The sequence below is a fragment of the Syngnathoides biaculeatus genome, chromosome 5 (assembly GCF_019802595.1).
Source record: "Syngnathoides biaculeatus isolate LvHL_M chromosome 5, ASM1980259v1, whole genome shotgun sequence".
In the NCBI taxonomy this organism is placed as follows: domain Eukaryota; kingdom Metazoa; phylum Chordata; class Actinopteri; order Syngnathiformes; family Syngnathidae; genus Syngnathoides; species Syngnathoides biaculeatus.
In genome coordinates, this window is record NC_084644.1 from 4,863,434 (window position 1) to 4,877,280 (window position 13,847).

Consider the following 13,847-nt stretch of genomic DNA (forward strand, 5'->3'; position numbering starts at 1 on the left):
AGTGTAAACTAACCACCCGTGAGGATGTGATTATGTACTTGGCAGGTCAGCGCAGTAAATCATCAAGATATGGGTCACTGTTAAATGAAAGGCGTCTATCTCTGATTTCGGTTTAAGCCGAAACAAGAGAAAATCCCTTTTTTCAAGCACACGTCAACTCTGCAGTACATTTCAAGAATAACATGAATGTTTTGGTTTTTTTCACTTTTATCCAATGCGTCCCAGCACAATAGGCGTTTTTTGTTTTTTGCTTCCAAATGTTAAAAATAATTCTTCTTTTAAAAAGAATAACAGTATATCAAAATGAAACTTGAAGTTTTGACCTTAGTGTCCAATCGGTCGGCAGCGCAGTGGAGGAGTGGTTTAGATGTCACAGTGGAGAGTTCTGGGTTTGAATCTCGAGTCTGGTGATTGCAGTTTTTTTTTTTTTTTTTTTTTGCTTTATTGTTTTAAAGTTGGTGTCACGGGTTAAGTTAGTTGGCAAAGCGTTGGCCTCACGGTTCTGAGGTCCTGGGTTCAATCCCGGACCCGCCTGTGGAGTTTGCATGTTCTCCCCTTGCATGTGTGGCTTTTCTCTGGGTATTCTGGTTTCCTCCCACATCCCAAAAGCATGCAACATTAATTGGACACTCTAAATTGCCCATAGGTGTAATTGTGACTGTGACGGCTGTTTGTCTCGATGTGCCCTGCGTTTGGCTGGCGACCAGTTCAGGGTGTACCCCGTCTCCTGCCCGTTGGCAGCTTGGATAGGCTCCACCACTCCCCGCGACTTTCATGAGGATAAGCGGCAAAGAAAGTGGATGTTTTAAAGCTGGCGGCACGGTGGTTCAGCTGGAAAGTGTTGGCCTCACAGTTCTGAGGTCCCGGGTTCAATCCTGGACCCGCCTGTGTGGAGTTTGCATGTTCTCCCTGTGCTTGCATGGCTTTTCTCCGGGTATTCCATTTTCCTCCCACATCCCCAAAAATCGTAACTTTCATTGGACACTCTAAATTGCCCCTAGGTGTGATTGTGAGTGCGACTGTTTGTCTCCATGTGCCCTGCGATTGGCTGGCGACCAGTCCAGGGTGTACCCCATCTCCTGCCCATTGGCAGCTGGGATCGGCTCCAGCACTCCCTGTCACTCTTGTGAGGATAAGCGGCTAAGAAAATGGATGGATAGTTGAATTAATAAAGTAAAATGATTTAATGTTTTGGTGGCACGGTAGAGCAGCTGGTAAACAACAAAACTCTAAATTGCCCCTAGGTGTGACTGTGAGTGCGGCTGTTTGTCTCGATGTGCCCTGCGATTGGCCGGCAACCAGTTCAGGGTGTCCCCCGCCTCCTGCCCGTTGGCAGCTGGGATAGGCTCCAGCACTCCCCGCGACCCTTGTGAGGATAAGCGGCAAAGAAAATGGATGGATGGATGGATGTTTTAAAGCTCTTTAAACTTGTAATGTAAACAGCCGCGGTTCCACTTTCTGTGTTTAATTTTTGTTTTGTTTTTTTTAATGTGGGAAGCGCTCACGTGGTGCCAAGAATGCGCTCTTCGGTGTGTCGCTGCCGGCGCAGCGAGCAGGCCGTGTGAGCGTGAGCGGCTTGCGCGAGCCTTTAAAAAGGACTAGCAAACTTCTAAATATAGTCAAGACGTGAGTCAACGCCTCGACGTTGACGTTTCCCCGACAAGTCGTGAGGGCTTTTTTTTTTTTTTCCCCCCCTGCTGGTTTTTCCGTCGCCCCGGCAACCGAGGATGCACGGCGACATCGTCAACGTCTGAATGTGCTTTGGGCCGCTCCGCTCACGTTGACAGAATAGGGCAGGGTGCAAACGCTGAGTCAATTTAGCAATACAAAACACAAAGATGTTGATGTTGTCATAAATCTTTCTTTTATGAGGGATGTTTGGGGGACTAGTGGGGGGGGGGGGGGGGGGGACGGGACTCGAACCTCTTCTTTCATGTGTATCCCCAGAACTCAGCCTTGTATTGTTTTGTTTCCAAGTGCCACTCATCCGTCGTTCATGTAAATATTTTGCTCTTGACGTCATTTTCGCAAGTCCTTTGCTCGTCTCACGTGGCCTCCCAACTCTTACGACGTCGCTGTGTTTTGGGTTTTTTTTTTTTTCCGGAGGAACTTTTTCCACACGGGGCACAATGCGAAGTGCCCCACGTCGTTCTGCCTTTCACGGCAGCGTTTTACGATTGCGCTCGAAGGTCGAAAAAAACAAACCGTCGCGCAACACCGCGAATCATCTGTCATCGCCCGTTCATCGTTTAAATTCGAAATACACCGCAAGCTCCGATACTAAGAATTTGTCACGTCATGGCGTTATCCAAGCCGCTTATCCTCACAAGGGTTGCGGGAAAGCCGGGAAGCTATACCACCTAGCTTCGGGCGAAAGGCAGACTACAGCCTGAACTGGATACTAATAATTTTATCATTGCAAAATCATTTTACAATACCTGAATTAACCTTCAGAAATGCTTTATTAAAGAATTGAATTAACGATGTGTCGGATACGTCATGTCATATATTACTGTACCGTGAAAATTGTGATTTGTGATTTTCATCCGATATCATTTGAGGTTGTTTTGAGAAGATTTTTACGAATTTTCATGGGCACCGACATTTTTTCTTTTTTTTTTTTTTTTACCTAGGTGTGCGGTTGTGACGTATTACGCGCGCAAACAAAGGCTCGCTTACGTTGTAACACAATTATGTTATATTATTTTGTCATGATATTAACCGTGTAACGGATGGCCCGTAGTTTGAATCGTGCCTCGTAAGCATGTCTCTTCGCTGACGCCGTTTTCGGGGTTCTTTAGATGAGCAAATGTTGTTTTGCGGTATCGTAGCATAGATAACCGTACGTACTATATAGATATTGCATATTGTTATCTGATCGGTTTAGCGCTGGCAGCGTACATGGTGTGCGTATTACATCCCAGTCTCAGCGGAAAATGATCCGACAACCAATCAGGTGGAGCGCTTACCAAAGTCGAACGACAGCATTTTTACAAATTTTGGAACGCGATGCACACACAAACATCGCTTATGCTCACGAGGGTCGCGGGGAGCACTGGAGCTTATCCCAGCTGGAAACGTGCAGTTGGCGGGGCACACCCTGAACTGGTTGCCAGCCAATCGCAGGACACGTCGAGACAAACAGCCGCACTCACAATCACACCTAGGGGCAATTTAGAGTGTCCAATTAATGCTGCAAGTTTTTGGAATGTGGGAGAAAAACTGGAGTGCACAGAGAAAACCCACGCAAGCACGGCGAGAACATGCAAACTCAACACAGGCGGGGGCGGGATTGAACCCGGGTCCTCAGAACTGTGAGCCCAACCCACCCACCCGCACGTAAACAATGTACACCAAATTAAAAGGTGCAGCTGAGAAAATTAAAGGCTTTTAAGTGTCCCATGTACTGCGGAAAATACGGTGGATGCACATGAGGGGAACGAAGACTGAAACTTCCTTGAACAACCCAGGCTGAACTTTTTTCACAAACACACAAAGCTTGCCTCTTAAGTTAAGACGTATCACTTTAACGAACTTCCTTGACACCAATTCCTATTTAGACAGCGACTTGTTGCGTCTTGGGCTATTTCCGAGGTCTTTCGGCTGATAGGTGGGAATCGATTTTACCGGGAAAAAAATGCGGGTAACTGAATCGTGAACCGGGAACATGCACGGAATTATTGTAACATTAACAAACAACGAACGTCAAGTTTTCATAAATATATGGGAAAAACTTCAATAGGAAAGTCGCTTACCAAGAACCTCTTTTGATAACTTCAGCGATTAAGAAGTAAAAGTGACGACTTGTGTGTTGACAGTCGTACGCTTCATATTTTGTAGGTCACTCACTGTATATTTGTGACTTTAATACCTTTTCTATTTTTTATTTTTTTAGTTTTAGCTTGTGTTTTATGCAGCGATGCCTTCCCTGACTTCAGTCCTAACATTTTTCGCAGGTTATGTGGGGGGAAAAAAAATCTCTTTATTGGTCACATTACTTTTGTGTATGGGCAGCGCGCTTGATTAGCGTTTAGCACGTCAGCCTCGCAGCAGAGAGCAGCAGTTCTGGGTTCGAACACTTGAGCTCAGACTCGCCTGTGTGGAGTCCACATGTTCTCCCTTAGTTTTTTTTTTTTTTTTGTTTTGTTTTTTTTTTCCAGTTACCTTGGATTCCACCCACTTTCCATAAATATGAACGTTGAGTTTATCGAAAACTCCAAATTGTCCGCAGAGGTGTGAATAGGAGCGTGAATGGTTTTGTGCGTACAAAAGAAGAAAAAATATATATATAGTTGTAGAATGTAGCCGGTGGGGGGGAGAAATCCTAAATTGCAGCTGGCAGCTTTGTTAGCTTCTACTGCCTTGCTCCCCCCGCCCCCCTCCCTTACTCGCTCGGGAGACAGCTATCAGGTCCAGACGGCCTTTTTTTTCCCTCTCTCTTTCTCAAGACTATTATCTGCTCTCAGTATGAAAATACCACGATCAGAGTGACCAAAATTAACGGTCTTATCAGTATTATCACAATATTTCCAAAAGAAATGTAAACAGAAAAAGCACAGATAACACATGTGAGCTCGAATGCACAGAATATAAAAATGTGTGTGTACATTGTAGACTTTTTAGGCCACAAAATTGATTTAAAAGGACTTCAAAAGATGAATACATTTTGGGAAATATTTGGGTGGGGGCGAGAGGTGATTCAAAAGAATTGACAAGTTAGCGCCTTTTGCTGCGCTTTTTGCATTCTTTGCTGCATTCTTTGCTCGCAGGGGAATTATCTTGACTTCACTTTCCATCTGCTGTCTTCTAAGAAAACAAAGTTCGCCCACGCCAGTTCTGCTCAAATGCGCCGGCGTGCGGCTTGGGTTCTACTTGGGTTTCTTAGCACCGTAACGCAAGCGTCTTGACTTTTTCTTTGCCGTCCGACTTGCACCCTGGTCGTCTGGGTTAGGGTTAGTTTTTTAGTCTCGATTTACATTTTTGCTGTTTCGCCCGGCAAAAGAGAGGAGAAAAGCGAAAAGATAACTGTTATCCTTCCATTTTCTTCGACGCTTATCCTCACGAGGGTCGCAGGGAGTGCCTTTCCCAGCTGTCAAAGGGCAGGAACTGGGGTACACCCTGAACTGGTTGCCAGCCAATCGCAGGGCACATGGAAAAAAACAAAAACATGTGACATTAATTGGACACTCTAAATTGCCCCTAGGTGTGATAGCGAGTCTAGCTGTTTGTCTCGATGTGCCCTGCGATTGGCTGGCGACCAGTTCAGGGTGTACCCCAGTTCCTGCCCCGTGACAGCTGGGATAGGTTACAGCACTCCTCCGACCCTGATGAGGATAAGCGACTGAGAAAATGGATGGCTGGATGGGTATTGGAGGTTCGTGTTTAAATATTAAAGATCATGAAGCAATTGACCCCTCCGTGGATACCGCGTCACTGACCAATCAGAGGCCAGAGATCTGCACAGACCAAAGCCCGTTTTTGCTCCCGCCATTTTCTCTGACAACATTGAATGGTCCAGTATAGGTTCAGTTAGCGTTTTATCGCGTATTTGGGTTATTTAACAAAAAATATGGTTAAGAGGTGTAGTCACGGACTTTGCAATAGTGACGACAGGTATCCTGAAAGGCTAGTTGGTGGAGTTCGATTCGTACCCTTTCCAAAACCGAAGACCCAGTACGAAAAATGCCTTCGATGGATCAAACTTTGTGGAAGACCGCATCATCAACTAAATCCATCGAATATCAACCGGAACACATATGTTTGCACGAAGGTATGCCCTCTATTTGATTTTCAATACATGTCTCGTATAAATGAATTCGAAGTTCTTCGCTAGCATAAATTTGCTACGTGTGAACGATTGACACACTTATTCTTTGTTGAGCGATATTTAGCGATGATCGGACTGCACAAACGTATCGATTTCTTGCTGGCTCGCGGCCGAAACTTAACCAGACTGTGTTTGCACGAAGATATGCCCTAAATTTGATTTTTAATACACGTCTCGTATAATTGAATGAGACGTTCTCCGCTAGCATAACATCGGTACGTGTGAACGATTGAATGAAATCAGAAGCCTGGCGTCTCTCTCAGTTCAGAATGTATTGTATTGTATTTGCCATTTTTACTGTTTGTCTTACGTGAGCGCACGTGGCGTGACGTCACTTCAGGAGGCCTGGTTAAGTGCCCTGTACGGAGGGGTCAATTGTAAATAGATAAGTAAACTCCCATTTTTTAAAATGGGGATTTCATTTATCCATCCAGCCACTTTCCTTTGCTGCGGGTCGCGGGGAGCACTGCAGCCTATCTCAGCTGTCAACGGGCAGGAGGCGGGGTACACCCTGAACTGGTCGCCAGCCGATCGCCGGGCACATCGAGACAAACAGCCGCACTCACAATAACACCTGTGAGCAATTTAGAGGGTCCAATTAATGTTGCGTGTTTTTTGGGACGTCCCCGGAGAAAACCCACGCGGGCACGGGGAGCACATGCAAACTCCTCACAGGCGGGGCCGGGATTGAACCCGGGTCCTCAGAACTGTGAGGCCAATGCTTTACCGTGCCGCCAAGATAACTATTCTTCTCAGAAATGTTTCATGTTAAATTCCCGTTTGAAACTGTGTCATTGACCATCTGGGACTGAACCACGATTTGTCAACAAACCATAAATCGTTTCATGAGCAAGACCCCACAAAGGATTACAGATCTGTTGCTTGATATCCTCTTCTATGATGTTGGGTGTTATGATATAAAATGGCTTGTTGATTCGTGAGGCAAACGATTCATTTTTGCAGTGGGCCGGCTACCATTCCAGGGTGTCCCCCACTTCTCTACAGGCCAGCAAACCTGGTGATGACAAGCGCTCAGGAAAATGGAAGGAGGCAGATTACTGCCAAATGCAGTTTTGTTGGTTGCGAGGGTGCAGCAGTATTAACAATTATTAAGCCAAAAGAGAAAATGATAAGGTTCAATCAACTTATCTATTAATCAATTGTGCCTGCGGATGTACCTTGACGAGTGCCCCAACTAATATTATATAATTGGTATTAATATTGTAATATTGCTATCTTGGTTGATTTCTATTCATTTTTGTGCTTTGTTGACGAGAGTTAGAATTTGAATAGCAAGCTTCAGATGCACCTCGTGAGGATAAGCATCTCAGAAAATGCAGTCACTGTGATGAGAAATTCAACTCACTTGGCACAAAGCCACTTGTCCTGGTCTACGGTCGGGTCGGGTTGGTTTCCTGTTTTCCCGTCCTCCATGTTTTTCACGTCTAGCGTGCTCGTTTTGTTAGGCGTGTCCACCTGTTCTCGTTAAGCTCCTCCTTCGTGTTGACCAATCAGCTCCCTCGAGCCACTTGCGCCTTGTCCAGGTGCTCCTCGTTGTCTCGTCAATCTCTTGAGTATTTAACTCGACGGCTTCTTTCAGTTCTTGTCGATCGATTGTTCGTCGATGTCGCGTTTGTCTGAACCCGTGCCCATCGTCTCTCTGTACTGCGTCTTGCCTTGTTTCCGTTTTATGTATATTTATGGATTTCCTAACTTTGATTATTGGTTGTGGGACTCGGTTTGCTGATTTTTGGACGTCAAGCTTTTTTCAACTCCCGGACTCCCACCTTGGCTCCTTGCTTCCCTGCACTTGTCGTCCACATCTTTGCCTCACCTTCCATGCGTTCTCGAACCGGAACCGTCCCGCTACCCTGAAATGTAGATTATTTGGCAAGAGGACCGCCGACCGCAAATCTGATTAAATTGAACTTGACACAGCCTCTTGGAACAAATTGTGTCGGTCCAGTCTTCTTGTTTTTGCACATGTACCAGTACATATATCAGACGGCGGCGCCTCTATCAGAAGTGCACTTTGTCCCATTTGTTGCACTGCTAGCAGTTCCGTCATTCCCTTGTCTTTCATGTATTGCCACCGTGATAGTAACCGCAGTTGTATGGAAAAGCTGATGGGTTCTGGCCAGACTCCAGTCACCGAAGTCACGAACCCCCTAAAATAACTGCATCCGGAAGGTCCAGACTTGTGCTCCTTGTTCGTACTGAATCAGTCCAGTCACGCGGCCCAGCCAAAACGCTTCCTCCTTCTTGACGTCAAGCGAGGGAGGAAGGCCCAGACAGGGTGGGGGAGGACTGCCTAATTGAAAACAGCCTCAAAGGGAAGCCAGCGATGCCGGCCTTTCGCCAGAACTCTCGTCGAACGCACTATATCGCGGCTGAGTCACGCCAGCCTAAAGGAAATGCAGAAACTTTTACTCATGACAAAATGTTCTCAATTGCCAAACTGCAACTGCTTTGACAACCGCCAGAGATGTTGACTCACAGACGGTCCAGATGAAAATGTGAAATGTTTCACGATGGGCTCTGCGGTCTAGCCGACGTCGCCTCTGACCGAATCCGACATCCGGATGAATAGTGGTCTTCTGCATTCTTACGTGGTGAATTTTATCTCTTGTAAAGAACCGGCCCTGGAAATACTGTACATGATTCCGTATCAAGCGATACAACCGAAGGGTTTCAGCGGTTCTGGCTTTGAATCTCGGCTCAGGCGTGTTTTCACCGTAGCTTCCTCCCACTTTTGTGAAACATGTACGTGTTGTGTTCGTCGAAGAATCAAAATTCTGTCGTTGTGAATGTGAGGCCAAATGGTTATCTGTGCCCCGTGATTGGCCAGACCGGCATGTGCCCAAAATCTGGACATCTAGTGGTCGACAGTTGGCCGGTCAATGTCAATTTTGATGACGTTACAACAAAAAGATTGAAAAAGAAATATGCAGACGAGCGTCAGTGGAATACAGTAGAATTGAAGCCAATGCAACAAGTCACTTTGGTGCCGGCAGCGTGGGATCGAATCCCGCTCAGTGGTGCTGTCCATATGTACCTTGCGACTGACTGGAGACCAGTTCGGGGTGTAGTCTGCCTTTTGTCCAATGTTAGGTGAGATAGGCTCCGGTGCTCCTGCAACCCTCGCGAGGATAAGCAGCTTGGAAAATGGACAATACAAGAAAACACCACTTTTTTTGTCGTTATTACAGGAACAATAAAAATCAATTTCGGCATTTCACAATTTGCAACATTGCAGTAAGAAATATAGATTTCTTTTTTTTTTTTAAGGTTATTTGCAGCATTTACAATTATTCACATTTCCCACAAATTGTCTTCATTATGATATGGCAGTAATGTCATTATTTACATTGGCTATTGTATAGATTTTTTATTTTTACTTGTGTGTAAAGGGAACCTAGAAGAAGCGTTCCATACCATTCGAGCATGAAGTATTTGTCATAATACGACTCAGAATCACACAAACACACGGGGAATCCATCCATCCATTATCCAAGCCACTTATCCTCACAAGGGTCACGGGAAGGCTGGAGCCTATCCCTGCTAGCTTCGAGTGAAAGGCGGACTACACCCTGAACTGGTCGCCCGTCGGTCGCAGGGAAGATATCGACACCATCACTGAGCGGGAATCGATCCCGCGCTGCCCACACCAAAGCGTACCACTGCACCATCAGTGACACCGCGAGGAATTTATCTCAGGTATTTGGAGCCGCTCCAGTACAACGATGCATTCAATTGACAGTTGATGGTAAGCGGGATTTATCCAAATCTACATGCACAAAATCTTATGGAGGTTTGTAACGGGTTGACCAAGAAGTGGTTTCGGTTCAACGAGAGGATCCGAATTGATCGGATCGATCAGCCTGCATCGGGGCCAAGCGGCGGTTCGTGGCCAGCGAATTCCAGCAGAGGGAGATGAGACAACTGGACCGTTGGACGGTACCTCCAGGTCATCTAAAAACATTGACTTTACTGCAGTTGTTCTGTAGAGTTGCCTCGTCAGTGTCGTTCAATGAGCGCGCTAAGGACTAAATCCTCACATAAGATCCTGCGGCGCCCGGCGGGAGTCCTGCGAAGTCCTACGTAACGTAATATTAATCAAACGCTTACTGGTCTTTCATCACATCCACGCCTATAGTGAGAATGTATACAGTGTACTGTATCCATCACCCTGAGAGCGTGAACACGATTGAACAGGTGTGACAAGAGGACACTTGAGTTTGGAACAAAATGTCAAAAGTCACACAAGCGCTTGTTTGAGCACTTGGGAGCGCCTCGTTTTTACGATGTTACACAACATTTCCGATCTTGTCGTCATTTACCGGAGATTTTTTTTTTTTTTCCTTTGGCCGTTGGGTAAAAGAGAATGGAGAATCCCTTTTGTATCCCGCAGTTTTCTCGTGTCACGGTGGAGTTTCTGAGCTTCCTCGGTGGTTTCTTAACCTCATAATTGATGTTTGTTGAGACTCGCGGTCGATCAGTCGAACAGAACAAAGCTCCTGGACCTGGGGGAGGGAAACACAGACGTAAAACAAAGTGTTAATTATACACAGGATTAAAAAAAAAACAAGTCAATCATTACATATCCAGAACAAGGAAACATTAAATATGGATGTTGCCCGGGGCTGTAGCCTTACGCCTCGTGAGCGAAGGACAGGACAAGATAGGACAGGACAAGGACAGGAGGAGAAGCTTTCAGGACGAGGCTCGTGCACCCAGTTTCGTACGACTGAAATGTGCTGGGATTGACCGAGTAAATTAGACAAATCTATCGAAGGAAAGTATAAGTGAGGCGACACGCAAACAATTTGCGTCTTGACAAGTAATTTGTCGCAACGAGCGGCCCCACGCCCTGCGGAAAGAGTCCCAGGGTTGTGTGCCTGCGGAGTCATGCAAAAAACTGACACAAGTCCTCGCTGGGCCTGGCCCATGAAGGCCGAGGGCCCCACCCAATCAATCGAGGGCGGCGTCGGTGCCCGGCGGTCCACCCGAGGGCAACCCCGGTGGACGGGAACGCGTGCCACGCCGAGGGACCCGGGGGGAGGTCCGCCGGGCCCACCGAGGTGCGCTGACAACTGGCCGCAGGGTGGTGGGCGCGAGGACCCGATGCCACCCGGACCCCCGATGGGAAGTGGATCTACCATAATACATTTTGTTATTTGGAAGCGCGACTCGATGTTGAAAATCAAATCTTTTAAAATAAACCCATTTTTAACGTTATCGTTTTTCAGTTTTAGCACATAATTTCATTGATTTTTGAATGACACAAATGACCTCACTTTTCCTGGATTTCTTTTTTTTTTTTTTGAGGCGGGGGGGGGGGGGGTCCTGTTTTGTCCTGTTCTGCTGTTAGATCAAAGAGAATGGAGGAACTGCGCCCTTTTTATACCGCAATGAGTTTTAACCCTAACCCTAAGATTCCTCTGTGGTTTCCTGTTATAATTTGATCAGTCGAACAAAGCAAAGTTTCTCGAGGGTGGGGGAGGAAAAAATAAGACATAAAGACAAAGCGCTAGCTAGAAACAGAATGCGGGGGGGGGGGGGGACAAAAGTAAATCATTACATATTGAGAACAAGGAAACATTAAATATGGATGTTGCCCGGGGGCTGTAGCGCCACGCCCGACCGTCAAAACTGGAACTGATGCTCAAAATATTTTGGGTCAACGCTCAATCAGTTGTGCTCAGTGTTAATCGATAACGGCTTCGCGGGAAACAACATCGTTCAATAAAAGCAAATACTTCGTTCGACAAAGCCCTGAGATTAAGCGCTCACGAGTGATAACAGACAGTTAGCTGTCAGCCCATAACACGTCCGAGCTGCAGTTTATCTGCCTCATGCTTCCACCAATCACATAAAAAAAAAAAAACATATCTGGGAAAAATGACGCCCATAGGCTATTTACTGCTGTCACGCTTCTAAGGAAAACTTGCTTTATCTTCGCTTATCACAGAAAACTTGTGAGCCTTATTTTATACGGCCGAACTATTCCACCGCTTGTAAACGTGAGCTCAATTTATTAATTTGTTTTTATTCACTCGAAGTCTAAAAATACATACACTGGCCAACTCGAAATATGTCAGTTTATCTCTTGTAACGTTTCATTTCATTTTTTTTAATGTCGATAGTTTGTCGTACTGTGTAATTCTAATATAACATTAGGGTTAGGTTAGGTGCGTAGCAATGAGCCCCCCTCCCTAAATGAAGAAGGGAAGTGCACGGGCCCTCCGACCCAAAGATTGGTTCACCCCAACTGACTTCCTCTTCCCATCCTTTCAAATTTAGTAATAACCCCATAATTTCTTCACCCCCTTAAACCAAATTCAAGTTTAGATCTATTCAATTAATAAAATGTGCGTGCCCGCCTCCATCCTTTTTGTTGCCGATTATTTCCGACCACGCCTCCAAATTTAAATGCCGCCAACTGAAAACACCGTGAGAGAGTGAGTTTTGTTGCGCAACGTTTCGGCTAATGTGCGCCTTCTTCGGGCGCGTGCTCATTCCAAGTCAGTTAAGTGAGCAGTTGTGCCCCTTTGGGCGTCATAAGTCGAGTGTCTCGATGTTCATCTGTGAAAGAAAATTTCAGTCGAAACTTAAGGTTAGGGTAAGGGTCTGGGATAGGGATAGTTTAAGGAAAAAGGTAAGTGGATTTAAGGTAAGCGATAGGGAAGGGGGTGGGGAAAAAGGGAAGTATAGCATAGGGAAAGTGACATTTTACATTTTAAATACTCCAATTAATATGAATTTTTTGTTGTTCTGGGTTATGTTTCCGCACTTAGGCTGTCAATGAGTCTTCTAAAACAACAAGGAAGTAGGGTTAGGGTTTAGGGTTTAGCAATAACAGAATCTAATATGGCGGCACGGTGGGCTCAGCTGCTAAAGCGTCGGCCTCACAGTTCTGAGGTCCTGGGTTCAATCCCAGACCCTCCTGTGTGGAGTTTGCATGTTCTCCCCGTGCCTGTTTGGGTTTTTCCTCCGGGCACTCCGGTTTCCTCCCACATCCCCAAAAACATTAATTGCACACTCTAAATTGCCCCTAGGTGTGATTGAGAGTGCGGCTGTTTGTCTCCATGTGCCCTGGCCCTACCCTGCTGGCGACCAGTTCAGGGTGTGCCCCCCCTCCTTCCCACTGACAGCTGGGATAGGCTCCAGCATTCCCCGTGACACTTGTGAGGATAAGTGACGAAGAAAATGGATGGATGGATGGATGGATGGATAATATAATTACTACTCATTTGAGTAGGACACCTGACAGTACATTTTGGTATTTAATTAGCAATTACATAAAATATGACATTTACACCAAGCGCATAAGCACATTCGAGTGATTCAAGAAATATATGAAAACTGCAACCAAAAAAAAAAAAAAAAGATGTTGTTTTTGCGGTCTGCCCGGATCTTTACACAGCCCCCGTCCATCCAGGCCTTCCCATGAATTGTTTTTCGTTTCATTCGTTTGAAGTTATGATATTTCATAGTTAAATCTTCATTGTAGGGACCAGGGCCAGGCCCACAATGACATTTTTCCATTCTTCAATGTATTCATAAAATATTCATTTTTTTTTTTTTTATTGTATTTTTTGAAAATGGGCAAATCAAATCAGAGTGCAGGACAGGTAATAGAATGAATTCAAATTATTATTTTCCAGAATGTATTTATTTGATTTCCTTGTGACCCAAATGGAATTTGACGCAATAGAGCACATAGCAACGCCGACAGGCAAGGCCGTGCCTTGTTGTCATATTTGCCGATTGTGCTCGTTGCATATATCAACGTACAGTTTACCATGACAACCTGGAACTGAGTCACCCTCTTTAATTGCACTAATTCATCCTCCATCTTATCTAGTTTGTCATTCCTATTTTATTCCCGATTTCTGTGCAATCTTGATCACTTTGTCAATAATTAATGTGTTGTAATGTTTATCTTGGAAGTTATCACGCTTCGTGGTTTTCAAATTCTCGTCATAAAACCCTTTAATAATTCATATTCTTGCCTACG